Raw genomic sequence first — 12,932 nt, 5'->3', positions numbered from 1 at the left:
GTTTGGGGAGTTGTGATAAGTGCAGCCTTGGGAACAGCTAGATGCCGAGGCATGGAGGTGAAGGGTTTCTTTTGTTAAATTTCTAGAATGTGGCAACTTGAAACAACTCAAGTATCTCCCGTCTAAAGCACATTGGAGGTACAAAATAGAGAAGGAAACAGCAGGGTTAGTGCTCTGCGGGCCCTTTGGGAAATAAGGCTTGAAGGGAAACTTGACTTTCCTCATTGGGATTTAGAGAGTTGTGGGCTCAGTTCTCTCTGAGAAATTCTTTAGTTGCACATGTTCTCTTCATAGCACAATTGCCTTTGTGATGACAAGTGAGTTTCTAGGAAAGAAACTTGGAGGTTGCCATTCTTTGGTAGGTGCTCATGCTTCGGTAATCTTCAGTGAATTGGCGACCCCATTTGACCACTAACCTGAAGATAACGTTCCTTTTCTAACATGACACAGGTTGTCATGCAGCAAAATCCATGTAGCCTTATTCATTGTGGATCCTGGGCTCTAGAAAGCACTCCAGGTCTATTAGTACTTGCGGGTCTGCACTAGGATGAGAAAAGTACAGGAAGGACGGCGTCTGTCTTCGGGGTGTTGTGAGCAATGCATCATTGGGTACAACTAGATGCCGAGTCATGGGAAGTGAAGGGCTTCTTTTCGTAAACTCTAGAAAGTAGTAAGTTGAAACAACTCAAGTATCTCCCTTCTAAAACACCTTCAACTACAAAATAGAGAAAGAAGCAATAGGATCAATGCTCTGTGGACCCTTTTGAATATAAGGCTTAAAGGGGAACTTTATTTTCCTCATTGGGATTTAGAGAGTTGCGGGATCCATTCTCACTGAGAAATACTGTCGTTGCACATGTTCCCTTCATGGCACAATTCCCTTTGTGATGACAAGTGAATTTCTCGGAAAGAAACTTGGTGGTTGCCATTCTTTGGTAGGTGCTCCTCCTTCAGTAATCTTCAGTGAATTGGCGACCCCATTGAACACTAGCCTCAAGCTAACGTTCCTCTTGTATCATGCCACATGTTGGCATGCAGCAGAATCCTTGTAGACTTATTCAGTGTGGTTCTTGAACTCTAGGAAGCATTCCAGGTCTCTTAGTACTTGCGGGTCTGCACTAGGATGAGAAAAGTACAGGAAGGACGGCCTGTGCCTTCGGGGAGTTGTGAGCAATGCGCCATTGGGAACAGCTAGATGCCGAGTCATGGGAAGTGAAGGGCTTCTTTTCTTAAACTCTAGAAAGTAGTAAGTTGAAACAACTCAAGTATCTCCCTTCTAAAGCGCCTTGGAATTACAAATTAGAGAAAGAAAGAACAGAGTTAATTCTCTGTGGAATATATATATTGAATAAAAGGCTTAAAGGGATACTTTACTTTCCTCATTGGGATTTAGAGAGTTGCGGAATCAATTCTCAGTGAGAAATACTGTAGTTGCACATGTTCCCTTCATGGCACAGTTCCCTTTGTGATGAGAAGTGAATTTCACGGAAAGAATCTTGGACGTTGCCATACTTTGGTAGCTGCTCAACCTTCAGTAATTTTCAGTGAATTGGCGACCCCATTGAACACTAGCCTCAAGCTAAAGTTCCTCTTGTATCATGCCACAGATTGGCATGCAGCAGAATCCATGTAGCGTTATTCAGTGTGGTTCTTGAGCTCTAGGTAGCATTCCAGGTTTCTTAGTACTGGCGGGTCTGCACTCGGATGAGAAACGTCCTAGAGGCACGGCCTGTGTGTTTGGGCCTTTGTGAGCAATGCATCGTTGGGAAAAGCTGGATGCCGAATCAGGGGCTCTTAAGGGCTCTTTGGTAAAACCTCTAGATTGTTGCAAGTTGAAACAACTCAAGTATCCCCCTTCTAAATGACCTTGGATGTACAAATTAGAGAAAGAATCAGCAAGGTCGATGCTCTGCTGGCCATTTTGAAAATAAGTCTTGACGGGAAACTTCATATTCCTCATTGGGATTTCGAGAGGTGGGGGCTCAATTCTCCCTGAGAAACACTGTAGTTGCACAAGTTCCCTTCATTGCACAATTGCCTTTGTGATGAAAAGTGTGTTTCTAGGAAAGAAACTTGGAGGTGGCCATGCTTTGGAAGGAGCTCATCCTTCAGTCAATTCAGTGAATTGGCGACCCTTTTTGACCACTAGCCTCAGGCTAACGTTCCTCTTGTATCATGCCAGAGGTTGGCATGCAGCAGAATCTAAGTAGCCTTATTCAGTGTGGTTCTTGAGCTCTACGAAGCATTCCAGGTCTCTTAGTACTATCGGATCTGCACTAGGCTGTGAAACGTACAAGAAGGACGGCCTGTATGTTTGGGGAGTTGTGATAAGTGCAGCCTTGGGAACAGCTAGATGCCGAGGCATGGAGGTGAAGGGTTTCTTTTGTTAAATTTCTAGAATGTGGCAACTTGAAACAACTCAAGTATCTCCCGTCTAAAGCACGTTGGAGGTACAAAATAGAGAAGGAAACAGCAGGGTCAGTGCTCTGCGGGCCCTTTGGAAAATAAGGCTTGAAGGGAAACTTGACTTTCCTCATTGGGATTTAGAGAGTTGTGGGCTCAGTTCTCTCTGAGAAATTCTTTAGTTGCACATGTTCTCTTCATAGCACAATTGCCTTTGTGATGACAAGTGAGTTTCTAGGAAAGAAACTTGGAGGTTGCCATTCTTTGGTAGGTGCTCATCCTTCGGTAATCTTCAGAGAATTGGCGACCCCATTTGACCACTAACCTGAAGCTAACGTTCCTCTTCTAACATGACACATGTTGTCATGCAGCAAAATCCATGTAGCCTTATTCATTGTGGATCCTGGGCTCTAGGAAGCATTCCAGGTCTCTTAGTACTTGCGGGTCTGCACTAGGATGAGAAAAGTACAGGAAGGACGGCGTCTGTCTTCGGGGTGTTGTGAGCAATGCATCATTGGGTACAACTAGATGCCGAGTCATGGGAAGTGAAGGGCTTCTTTTCGTAAACTCTAGAAAGTAGTAAGTTGAAACAACTCAAGTATCTCCCTTCTAAAACACCTTCAACTACAAAATAGAGAAAGAAGCAATAGGATCAATGCTCTGTGGACCCTTTTGAATATAAGGCTTAAAGGGGAACTTTATTTTCCTCATTGGGATTTAGAGAGTTGCGGGATCCATTCTCACTGAGAAATACTGTCGTTGCACATGTTCCCTTCATGGCACAATTCCCTTTGTGATGAGAAGTAAATTTCTCGGAAAGAAACTTGGTGGTTGCCATTCTTTGGTAGGTGCTCCTCCTTCAGTAATCTTCAGTGAATTGGCGACCCCACTGAACACTAGCCTCAAGCTAACGGTCCTCTTGTATCATGCCACATGTTGGCATGCAGCAGAATCCTTGTAGACTTATTCAGTGTGGTTCTTGAACTCTAGGAAGCATTCCAGGTCTCTTAGTACTTGCGGGTCTGCACTAGGATGAGAAAAGTACAGGAAGGATGGCCTGTGCCTTCGGGGAGTTGTGAGCAATGCGCCATTGGGAACAGCTAGATGCCGAGTCATGGGAAGTGAAGGGCTTCTTTTTTAAACTCTAGAAAGTAGTAAGTTGAAACAACTCAAGTATCTCCCTTCTAAAGCGCCTTGGAATTACAAACTAGAGAAAGAAAGAACAGGGTTAATTCTCTGTGGAATATATATATTGAATATAAGGCTGAAAGGGATACTTTACTTTCCTCATTGGTTTTTAGAGAGTTGCGGAATCAATTCTCAGTGAGAAATACTGTAGTTGCACATGTTCCCTTCATGGCACAGTTCCCTTTGTGATGAGAAGTGAATTTCACGGAAAGAATCTTGGACATTGCCATACTTTGGTAGCTGCTCAACCCTCAGTAATTTTCAGTGAATTGGCGACCCCATTGAACACTAGCCTCAAGCTAACGTTCCTCTTGTATCATGCCACAGATTGGCATGCAGCAGAATCCATGTAGCGTTATTCAGTGTGGTTCTTGAGCTCTAGGTAGCATTCCAGGTTTCTTAGTACTGGCGGGTCTGCACTCGGATGAGAAACGTCCTAGAGGCACGGCCTGTGTGTTTGGGCCTTTGTGAGCAATGCATCGTTGGGAAAAGCTGGATGCCGAATCAGGGGCTCTTAAGGGCTCTTTGGTAAAACCTCTAGATTGTTGCAAGTTGAAACAACTCAAGTATCCCCCTTCTAAATGACCTTGGATGTACAAATTAGAGAAAGAATCAGCAAGGTCGATGCTCTGCTGGCCATTTTGAAAATAAGTCTTGACGGGAAACTTCATATTCCTCATTGGGATTTAGAGAGGTGGGGGCTCAATTCTCCCTGAGAAACACTGTAGTTGCACAAGTTCCCTTCATTGCACAATTGCCTGTGTGATGAAAAGTGAGTTTCTAGGAAAGAAACTTGGAGGTGGCCATGCTTTGGAAGGAGCTCATCCTTCAGTCAATTCAGTGAATTGGCGACCCTTTTTGACCACTAGCCTCAGGCTAACGTTCCTCTTGTATCATGCCAGAGGTTGGCATGCAGCAGAATCGAAGTAGCCTTATTCAGTGTGGTTCTTGAGCTCTACGAAGCATTCCAGGTCTCTTAGTACTATCGGATCTGCACTAGGCTGTGAAACGTACAAGAAGGACGGCCTGTGTGTTTGGGGAGTTGTGATAAGTGCAGCCTTGGGAACAGCTAGATGCCGAGGCATGGAGGTGAACGGTTTCTTTTGTTAAATTTCTAGAATGTGGCAACTTGAAACAACTCAAGTATCTCCCGTCTAAAGCACGTTGGAGGTACAAAATAGAGAAGGAAACAGCAGGGTCAGTGCTCTGTGGGCCCTTTGGAAAATAAGGCTTGAAGGGAAACTTGACTTTCCTCATTGGGATTTAGAGAGTTGTGGGCTCAGTTCTCTCTGAGAAATTCTTTAGTTGCACATGTTCTCTTCATAGCACAATTGCCTTTGTGATGACAAGTGAGTTTCTAGGAAAGAAACTTGGAGGTTGCCATTCTTTGGTAGGTGCTCATCCTTCGGTAATCTTCAGTGAATTGGCGACCCCATTTGACCACTAACCTGAAGCTAACGTTCCTCTTCTAACATGACACAGGTTGTCATGCAGCAAAATCCATGTAGCCTTATTCATTGTGGTTCCTGGGCTCTAGGAAGCATTCCAGATCTCTTAGTACTTGCGGGTCTGCACTAGGATGAGAAAAGTACAGGAAGGACGGCGTCTGTCTTCGGGGTGTTGTGAGCAATGCATCATTGGGTACAACTAGATGCCGAGTCATGGGAAGTGAAGGGTTTCTTTTCGTAAACTCTAGAAAGTAGTAAGTTGAAACAACTCAAGTATCTCCCTTCTAAAACACCTTCAACTACAAAATAGAGAAAGAAGCAATAGGATCAATGCTCTGTGGACCCTTTTGAATATAAGGCTTAAAGGGGAACTTTATTTTCCTCATTGGGATTTAGAGAGTTGCGGGATCCATTCTCACTGAGAAATACTGTCGTTGCACATGTTCCCTTCATGGCACAATTCCCTTTGTGATGACAAGTGAATTTCTCGGAAAGAAACTTGGTGGTTGCCATTCTTTGGTAGGTGCTCCTCCTTCAGTAATCTTCAGTGAATTGGCGACCCCATTGAACACTAGCCTCAAGCTAACGTTCCTCTTGTATCATGCCACATGTTGGCATGCAGCAGAATCCTTGTAGACTTATTCAGTGTGGTTCTTGAACTCTAGGAAGCATTCCAGGTCTCTTAGTACTTGCGGGTCTGCACTAGGATGAGAAAAGTACAGGAAGGACGGCCTGTGCCTTCGGGGAGTTGTGAGCAATGCGCCATTGGGAACAGCTAGATGCCGAGTCATGGGAAGTGAAGGGCTTCTTTTTTAAACTCTAGAAAGTAGTAAGTTGAAACAACTCAAGTATCTCCCTTCTAAAGCGCCTTGGAATTACAAACTAGAGAAAGAAAGAACAGGGTTAATTCTCTGTGGAATATATATATTGAATATAAGGCTTAAAGGGATACTTTACTTTCCTCATTGGGATTTAGAGAGTTGCGGAATCAATTCTCAGTGAGAAATACTGTAGTTGCACATGTTCCCTTCATGGCACAGTTCCCTTTGTGATGAGAAGTGAATTTCACGGAAGGAAACTTGGACGTTGCCATACTTTGGTAGCTGCTCATCCTTCAGTCATTTTCAGTGAATTGGCGACCCCATTGAACACTAGCCTCAAGCTAACGTTCCTCTTGTATCATGCCACAGATTGGCATGCAGCAGAATCCATGTAGCGTTATTCAGTGTGGTTCTTGAGCTCTAGGTAGCATTCCAGGTTTCTTAGTACTGGCGGGTCTGCACTCGGATGAGAAACGTCCTAGAGGCACGGCCTGTGTGTTTGGGCCTTTGTGAGCAATGCATCGTTGGGAAAAGCTGGATGACGAATCAGGGGCTCTTAAGGGCTCTTTGGTAAAACCTCTAGATTGTTGCAGGTTGAAACAACTCAAGTATCCCCCTTCTAAATGACCTTGGATGTACAAATTAGAGAAAGAATCAGCAAGGTCGATGCTCTGCTGGCCATTTTGAAAATAAGTCTTGACGGGAAACTTCATATTCCTCATTGGGATTTAGAGAGGTGGGGGCTCAATTCTCCCTGAGAAACACTGTAGTTGCACAAGTTCCCTTCATTGCACAATTGCCTGTGTGATGAAAAGTGTGTTTCTAGGAAAGAAACTTGGAGGTGGCCATGCTTTGGAAGGAGCTCATCCTTCAGTCAATTCAGTGAATTGGCGACCCTTTTTGACCACTAGCCTCAGGCTAACGTTCCTCTTGTATCATGCCAGAGGTTGGCATGCAGCAGAATCTAAGTAGCCTTATTCAGTGTGGTTCTTGAGCTCTACGAAGCATTCCAGGTCTCTTAGTACTATCGGATCTGCACTAGGCTGTGAAACGTACAAGAAGGACGGCCTGTGTGTTTGGGGAGTTGTGATAAGTGCAGCCTTGGGAACAGCTAGATGCCGAGGCATGGAGGTGAAGGGTTTCTTTTGTTAAATTTCTAGAATGTGGCAACTTGAAACAACTCAAGTATCTCCCGTCTAAAGCACGTTGGAGGTACAAAATAGAGAAGGAAACAGCAGGGTCAGTGCTCTGCGGGCCCTTTGGAAAATAAGGCTTGAAGGGAAACTTGACTTTCCTCATTGGGATTTAGAGAGTTGTGGGCTCAGTTCTCTCTGAGAAATTCTTTAGTTGCACATGTTCTCTTCATAGCACAATTGCCTTTGTGATGACAAGTGAGTTTCTAGGAAAGAAACTTGGAGGTTGCCATTCTTTGGTAGGTGCTCATCCTTCGGTAATCTTCAGTGAATTGGCGACCCCATTTGACCACTAACCTGAAGCTAACGTTCCTCTTCTAACATGACACAGGTTGTCATGCAGCAAAATACATGTAGCCTTATTCATTGTGGTTCCTGGGCTCTAGGAAGCATTCCAGGTCTCTTAGTACTTGCGGGTCTGCACTAGGATGAGAAAAGTACAGGAAGGACGGCGTCTGTCTTCGGGGTGTTGTGAGCAATGCATCATTGGGTACAACTAGATGCCGAGTCATGGGAAGTGAAGGGCTTCTTTTCGTAAACTCTAGAAAGTAGTAAGTTGAAACAACTCAAGTATCTCCCTTCTAAAACACCTTCAACTACAAAATAGAGAAAGAAGCAATAGGATCAATGCTCTGTGGACCCTTTTGAATATAAGTCTTAAAGGGGAACTTTATTTTCCTCATTGGGATTTAGAGAGTTGCGGGATCCATTCTCACTGAGAAATACTGTCGTTTCACATGTTCCCTTCATGGCACAATTCCCTTTGTGATGAGAAGTAAATTTCTCGGAAGGAAACTTGGTGGTTGCCATTCTTTGGTAGGTGCTCCTCCTTCAGTAATCTTCAGTGAATTGGCGACCCCATTGAACACTAGCCTCAAGCTAACGTTCCTCTTGTATCATGCCACATGTTGGCATGCAGCAGAATCCTTGTAGACTTATTCAGTGTGGTTCTTGAACTCTAGGAAGCATTCCAGGTCTCTTAGTACTTGCGGGTCTGCACTAGGATGAGAAAAGTACAGGAAGGATGGCCTGTGCCTTCGGGGAGTTGTGAGCAATGTGCCATTGGGAACAGCTAGATGCCGAGTCATGGGAAGTGAAGGGCTTCTTTTTTAAACTCTAGAAAGTAGTAAGTTGAAACAACTCAAGTATCTCCCTTCTAAAGCGCCTTGGAATTACAAACTAGAGAAAGAAAGAACAGGGTTAATTCTCTGTGGAATATATATATTGAATACAAGGCTTAAAGGGATACTTTACTTTCCTCATTGGGATTTAGAGAGTTGCGGAATCAATTCTCAGTGAGAAATACTGTAGTTGCACATGTTCCCTTCATGGCACAGTTCCCTTTGTGATGAAAAGTGAATTTCTCGGAAAGAAACTTGGACGTTGCCATACTTTGGTAGCTGCTCAACCTTCAGTAATTTTCAGTGAATTGGCGACCCCATTGAACACTAGCCTCAAGCTAACGTTCCTCTTGTATCATGCCACAGATTGGCATGCAGCAGAATCCATGTAGCGTTATTCAGTGTGGTTCTTGAGCTCTAGGTAGCATTCCAGGTTTCTTAGTACTGGCGGGTCTGCACTCGGATGAGAAACGTCCTAGAGGCACGGCCTGTGTGTTTGGGCCTTTGTGAGCAAAGCATCGTTGGGAAAAGCTGGATGCCGAATCAGGGGCTCTTAAGGGCTCTTTGGTAAAACCTCTAGATTGTTGCAAGTTGAAACAACTCAAGTATCCCCCTTCTAAATGACCTTGGATGTACAAATTAGAGAAAGAAACAGCAAGGTCGATGCTCTGCTGGCCATTTTGAAAATAAGTCTTGACGGGAAACTTCATATTCCTCATTGGGATTTCGAGAGGTGGGGGCTCAATTCTCCCTGAGAAACACTGTAGTTGCACAAGTTCCCTTCATTGCACAATTGCCTGTGTGATGAAAAGTGAGTTTCTAGGAAAGAAACTTGGAGGTGGCCATGCTTTGGAAGGAGCTCATCCTTCAGTCAATTCAGTGAATTGGCGACCCTTTTTGACCACTAGCCTCAGGCTAACGTTCCTCTTGTATCATGCCAGAGGTTGGCATGCAGCAGAATCGAAGTAGCCTTATTCAGTGTGGTTCTTGAGCTCTACGAAGCATTCCAGGTCTCTTAGTACTATCGGATCTGCACTAGGCTGTGAAACGTACAAGAAGGACGGCCTGTGTGTTTGGGGAGTTGTGATAAGTGCAGCCTTGGGAACAGCTAGATGCCGAGGCATGGAGGTGAAGGGTTTCTTTTGTTAAATTTCTAGAATGTGGCAACTTGCAACAACTCAAGTATCTCCCGTCTAAAGCACGTTGGAGGTACAAAATAGAGAAGGAAACAGCAGGGTCAGTGCTCTGCGGGCCCTTTGGAAAATAAGGCTTGAAGGGAAACTTGACTTTCCTCATTGGGATTTAGAGAGTTGTGGGCTCAGTTCTCTCTGAGAAATTCTTTAGTTGCACATGTTCTCTTCATAGCACAATTGCCTTTGTGATGACAAGTGAGTTTCTAGGAAAGAAACTTGGAGGTTGCCATTCTTTGGTAGGTGCTCATCCTTCGGTAATCTTCAGTGAATTGGCGACCCCATTTGACCACTAACCTGAAGCTAACGTTCCTCTTCTAACATGACACATGTTGTCATGCAGCAAAATCCATGTAGCCTTATTCATTGTGGTTCCTGGGCTCTAGGAAGCATTCCAGGTCTCTTACTACTTGCGGGCCTGCACTAGGATGAGAAAAGTACAGGAAGGACGGCGTCTGTCTTCGGGGTGTTGTGAGCAATGCATCATTGGGTACAACTAGATGCCGAGTCATGGGAAGTGAAGGGCTTCTTTTCGTAAACTCTAGAAAGTAGTAAGTTGAAACAACTCAAGTATCTCCCTTCTAAAACACCTTCAACTACAAAATAGAGAAAGAAGCAATAGGATCAATGCTCTGTGGACCCTTTTGAATATAAGGCTTAAAGGGGAACTTTATTTTCCTCATTGGGATTTAGAGAGTTGCGGGATCCATTCTCACTGAGAAATACTGTAGTTGCACATGTTCCCTTCATGGCACAATTCCCTTTGTGATGACAAGTGAATTTCTCAGAAAGAAACTTGGTGGTTGCCATTCTTTGGTAGGTGCTCCTCCTTCAGTAATCTTCAGTGAATTGGCGACCCCATTGAACACTAGCCTCAAGCTAACGTTCCTCTTGTATCATGCCACATGTTGGCATGCAGCAGAATCCTTGTAGACTTATTCAGTGTGGTTCTTGAACTCTAGGAAGCATTCCAGGTCTCTTAGTACTTGCGGGTCTGCACTAGGATGAGAAAAGTACTGGAAGGACGGCCTGTGCCTTCGGGGAGTTGTGAGCAATGCGCCATTGGGAACAGCTAGATGCCGAGTCATGGGAAGTGAAGGGCTTCTTTTCTTAAACTCTAGAAAGTAGTAAGTTGAAACAACTCAAGTATCTCCCTTCTAAAGCGCCTTGGAATTACAAACTAGAGAAAGAAAGAACAGGGTTAATTCTCTGTGGAATATATATATTGAATATAAGGCTTAAAGGGATACTTTACTTTCCTCATTGGGATTTAGAGAGTTGCAGAATAAATTCTCAGTGAGAAATACTGTAGTTGCACATGTTCCCTTCATGGCACAGTTCCCTTTGTGATGAGAAGTGAATTTCACGGAAAGAAACTTGGACGTTGCCATACTTTGGTAGCTGCTCAACCTTCAGTAATTTTCAGTGAATTGGCGACCCCATTGAACACTAGCCTCAAGCTAACGTTCCTCTTGTATCATGCCACAGATTGGCATGCAGCAGAATCCATGTAGCGTTATTCAGTGTGGTTCTTGAGCTCTAGGTAGCATTCCAGGTTTCTTAGTACTGGCGGGTCTGCACTCGGATGAGAAACGTCCTAGAGGCACGGCCTGTGTGTTTGGGCCTTTGTGAGCAATGCATCGTTGGAAAAGCTGGATGCCGAATCAGGGGCTCTTAAGGGCTCTTTGGTAAAACCTCTAGATTGTTGCAAGTTGAAACAACTCAAGTATCCCCCTTCTAAATGACCTTGGATGTACAAATTAGAGAAAGAATCAGCAAGGTCGATGCTCTGCTGGCCATTTTGAAAATAAGTCTTGACGGGAAACTTCATATTCCTCATTGGGATTTAGAGAGGTGGGGGCTCAATTCTCCCTGAGAAACACTGTAGTTGCACAAGTTCCCTTCATTGCACAATTGCCTGTGTGATGAAAAGTGAGTTTCTAGGAAAGAAACTTGGCAGTGGCCATGCTTTGGAAGGAGCTCATCCTTCAGTCAATTCAGTGAATTGGCGACCCTTTTTGACCACTAGCCTCAGGCTAACGTTCCTCTTGTATCATGCCAGAGGTTGGCATGCAGCAGAATCGAAGTAGCCTTATTCAGTGTGGTTCTTGAGCTCTACGAAGCATTCCAGGTCTCTTAGTACTATCGGATCTGCACTAGGCTGTGAAACGTACAAGAAGGACGGCCTGTGTGTTTGGGGAGTTGTGATAAGTGCAGCCTTGGGAACAGCTAGATGCCGAGGCATGGAGGTGAAGGGTTTCTTTTGTTAAATTTCTAGAATGTGGCAACTTGAAACAACTCAAGTATCTCCCGTCTAAAGCACGTTGGAGGTACAAAATAGAGAAGGAAACAGCAGGGTCAGTGCTCTGCGGACCCTTTGGAAAATAAGGCTTGAAGGGAAACTTGACTTTCCTCATTGGGATTTAGAGAGTTGTGGGCTCAGTTCTCTCTGAGAAATTCTTTAGTTGCACATGTTCTCTTCATAGCACAATTGCCTTTGTGATGACAAGTGAGTTTCTAGGAAAGAAACTTGGAGGTTGCCATTCTTTGGTAGGTGCTCATCCTTCGGTAATCTTCAGTGAATTGGCGACCCCACTTGACCACTAACCTGAAGCTAACGTTCCTCTTCTAACATGACACATGTTGTCATGCAGCAAAATCCATGTAGCCTTATTCATTGTGGTTCCTGGGCTCTAGGAAGCATTCCAGGTCTCTTAGTACTTGCGGGTCTGCACTAGGAGGAGAAAAGTACAGGAAGGACGGCGTCTGTCTTCGGGGTGTTGTGAGCAATGCATCATTGGGTACAACTAGATGCCGAGTCATGGGAAGTGAAGGGCTTCTTTTCGTAAACTCTAGAAAGTAGTAAGTTGAAACAACTCAAGTATCTCCCTTCTAAAGCGCCTTGGAATTACAAACTAGAGAAAGAAAGAACAGGGTTAATTCTCTGTGGAATATATATATTGAATATAAGGCTTAAAGGGATACTTTACTTTCCTCATTGTGATTTAGAGAGTTGCAGAATAAATTCTCAGTGAGAAATACTGTAGTTGCACATGTTCCCTTCATGGCACAGTTCCCTTTGTGATGAGAAGTGAATTTCTCGGAAAGAAACTTGGACGTTGCCATACTTTGGTAGCTGCTCAACCTTCAGTCATTTTCAGTGAATTGGCGACCCCATTGAACACTAGCCTCAAGCTAACGTTCCTCTTGTATCATGCCACAGATTGGCATGCAGCAGAATCCATGTAGCGTTATTCAGTGTGGTTCTTGAGCTCTAGGTAGCATTCCAGGTTTCTTAGTACTGGCGGGTCTGCACTCGGATGAGAAACGTCCTAGAGGCACGGCCTGTGTGTTTGGGCCTTTGTGAGCAATGCATCGTTGGGAAAAGCTGGATGCCGAATCAGGGGCTCTTAAGGGCTCTTTGGTAAAACCTCTAGATTGTTGCAAGTTGAAACAACTCAAGTATCCCCCTTCTAAATGACCTTGGATGTACAAATTAGAGAAAGAATCAGCAAGGTCGATGCTCTGCTGGCCATTTTGAAAATAAGTCTTGACGGGAAACTTCATA

This window comes from Eubalaena glacialis, chromosome 7 (assembly GCF_028564815.1).
Source record: "Eubalaena glacialis isolate mEubGla1 chromosome 7, mEubGla1.1.hap2.+ XY, whole genome shotgun sequence".
NCBI classification, from domain to species: domain Eukaryota; kingdom Metazoa; phylum Chordata; class Mammalia; order Artiodactyla; family Balaenidae; genus Eubalaena; species Eubalaena glacialis.
This window is presented reverse-complemented; position numbering follows the sequence as displayed.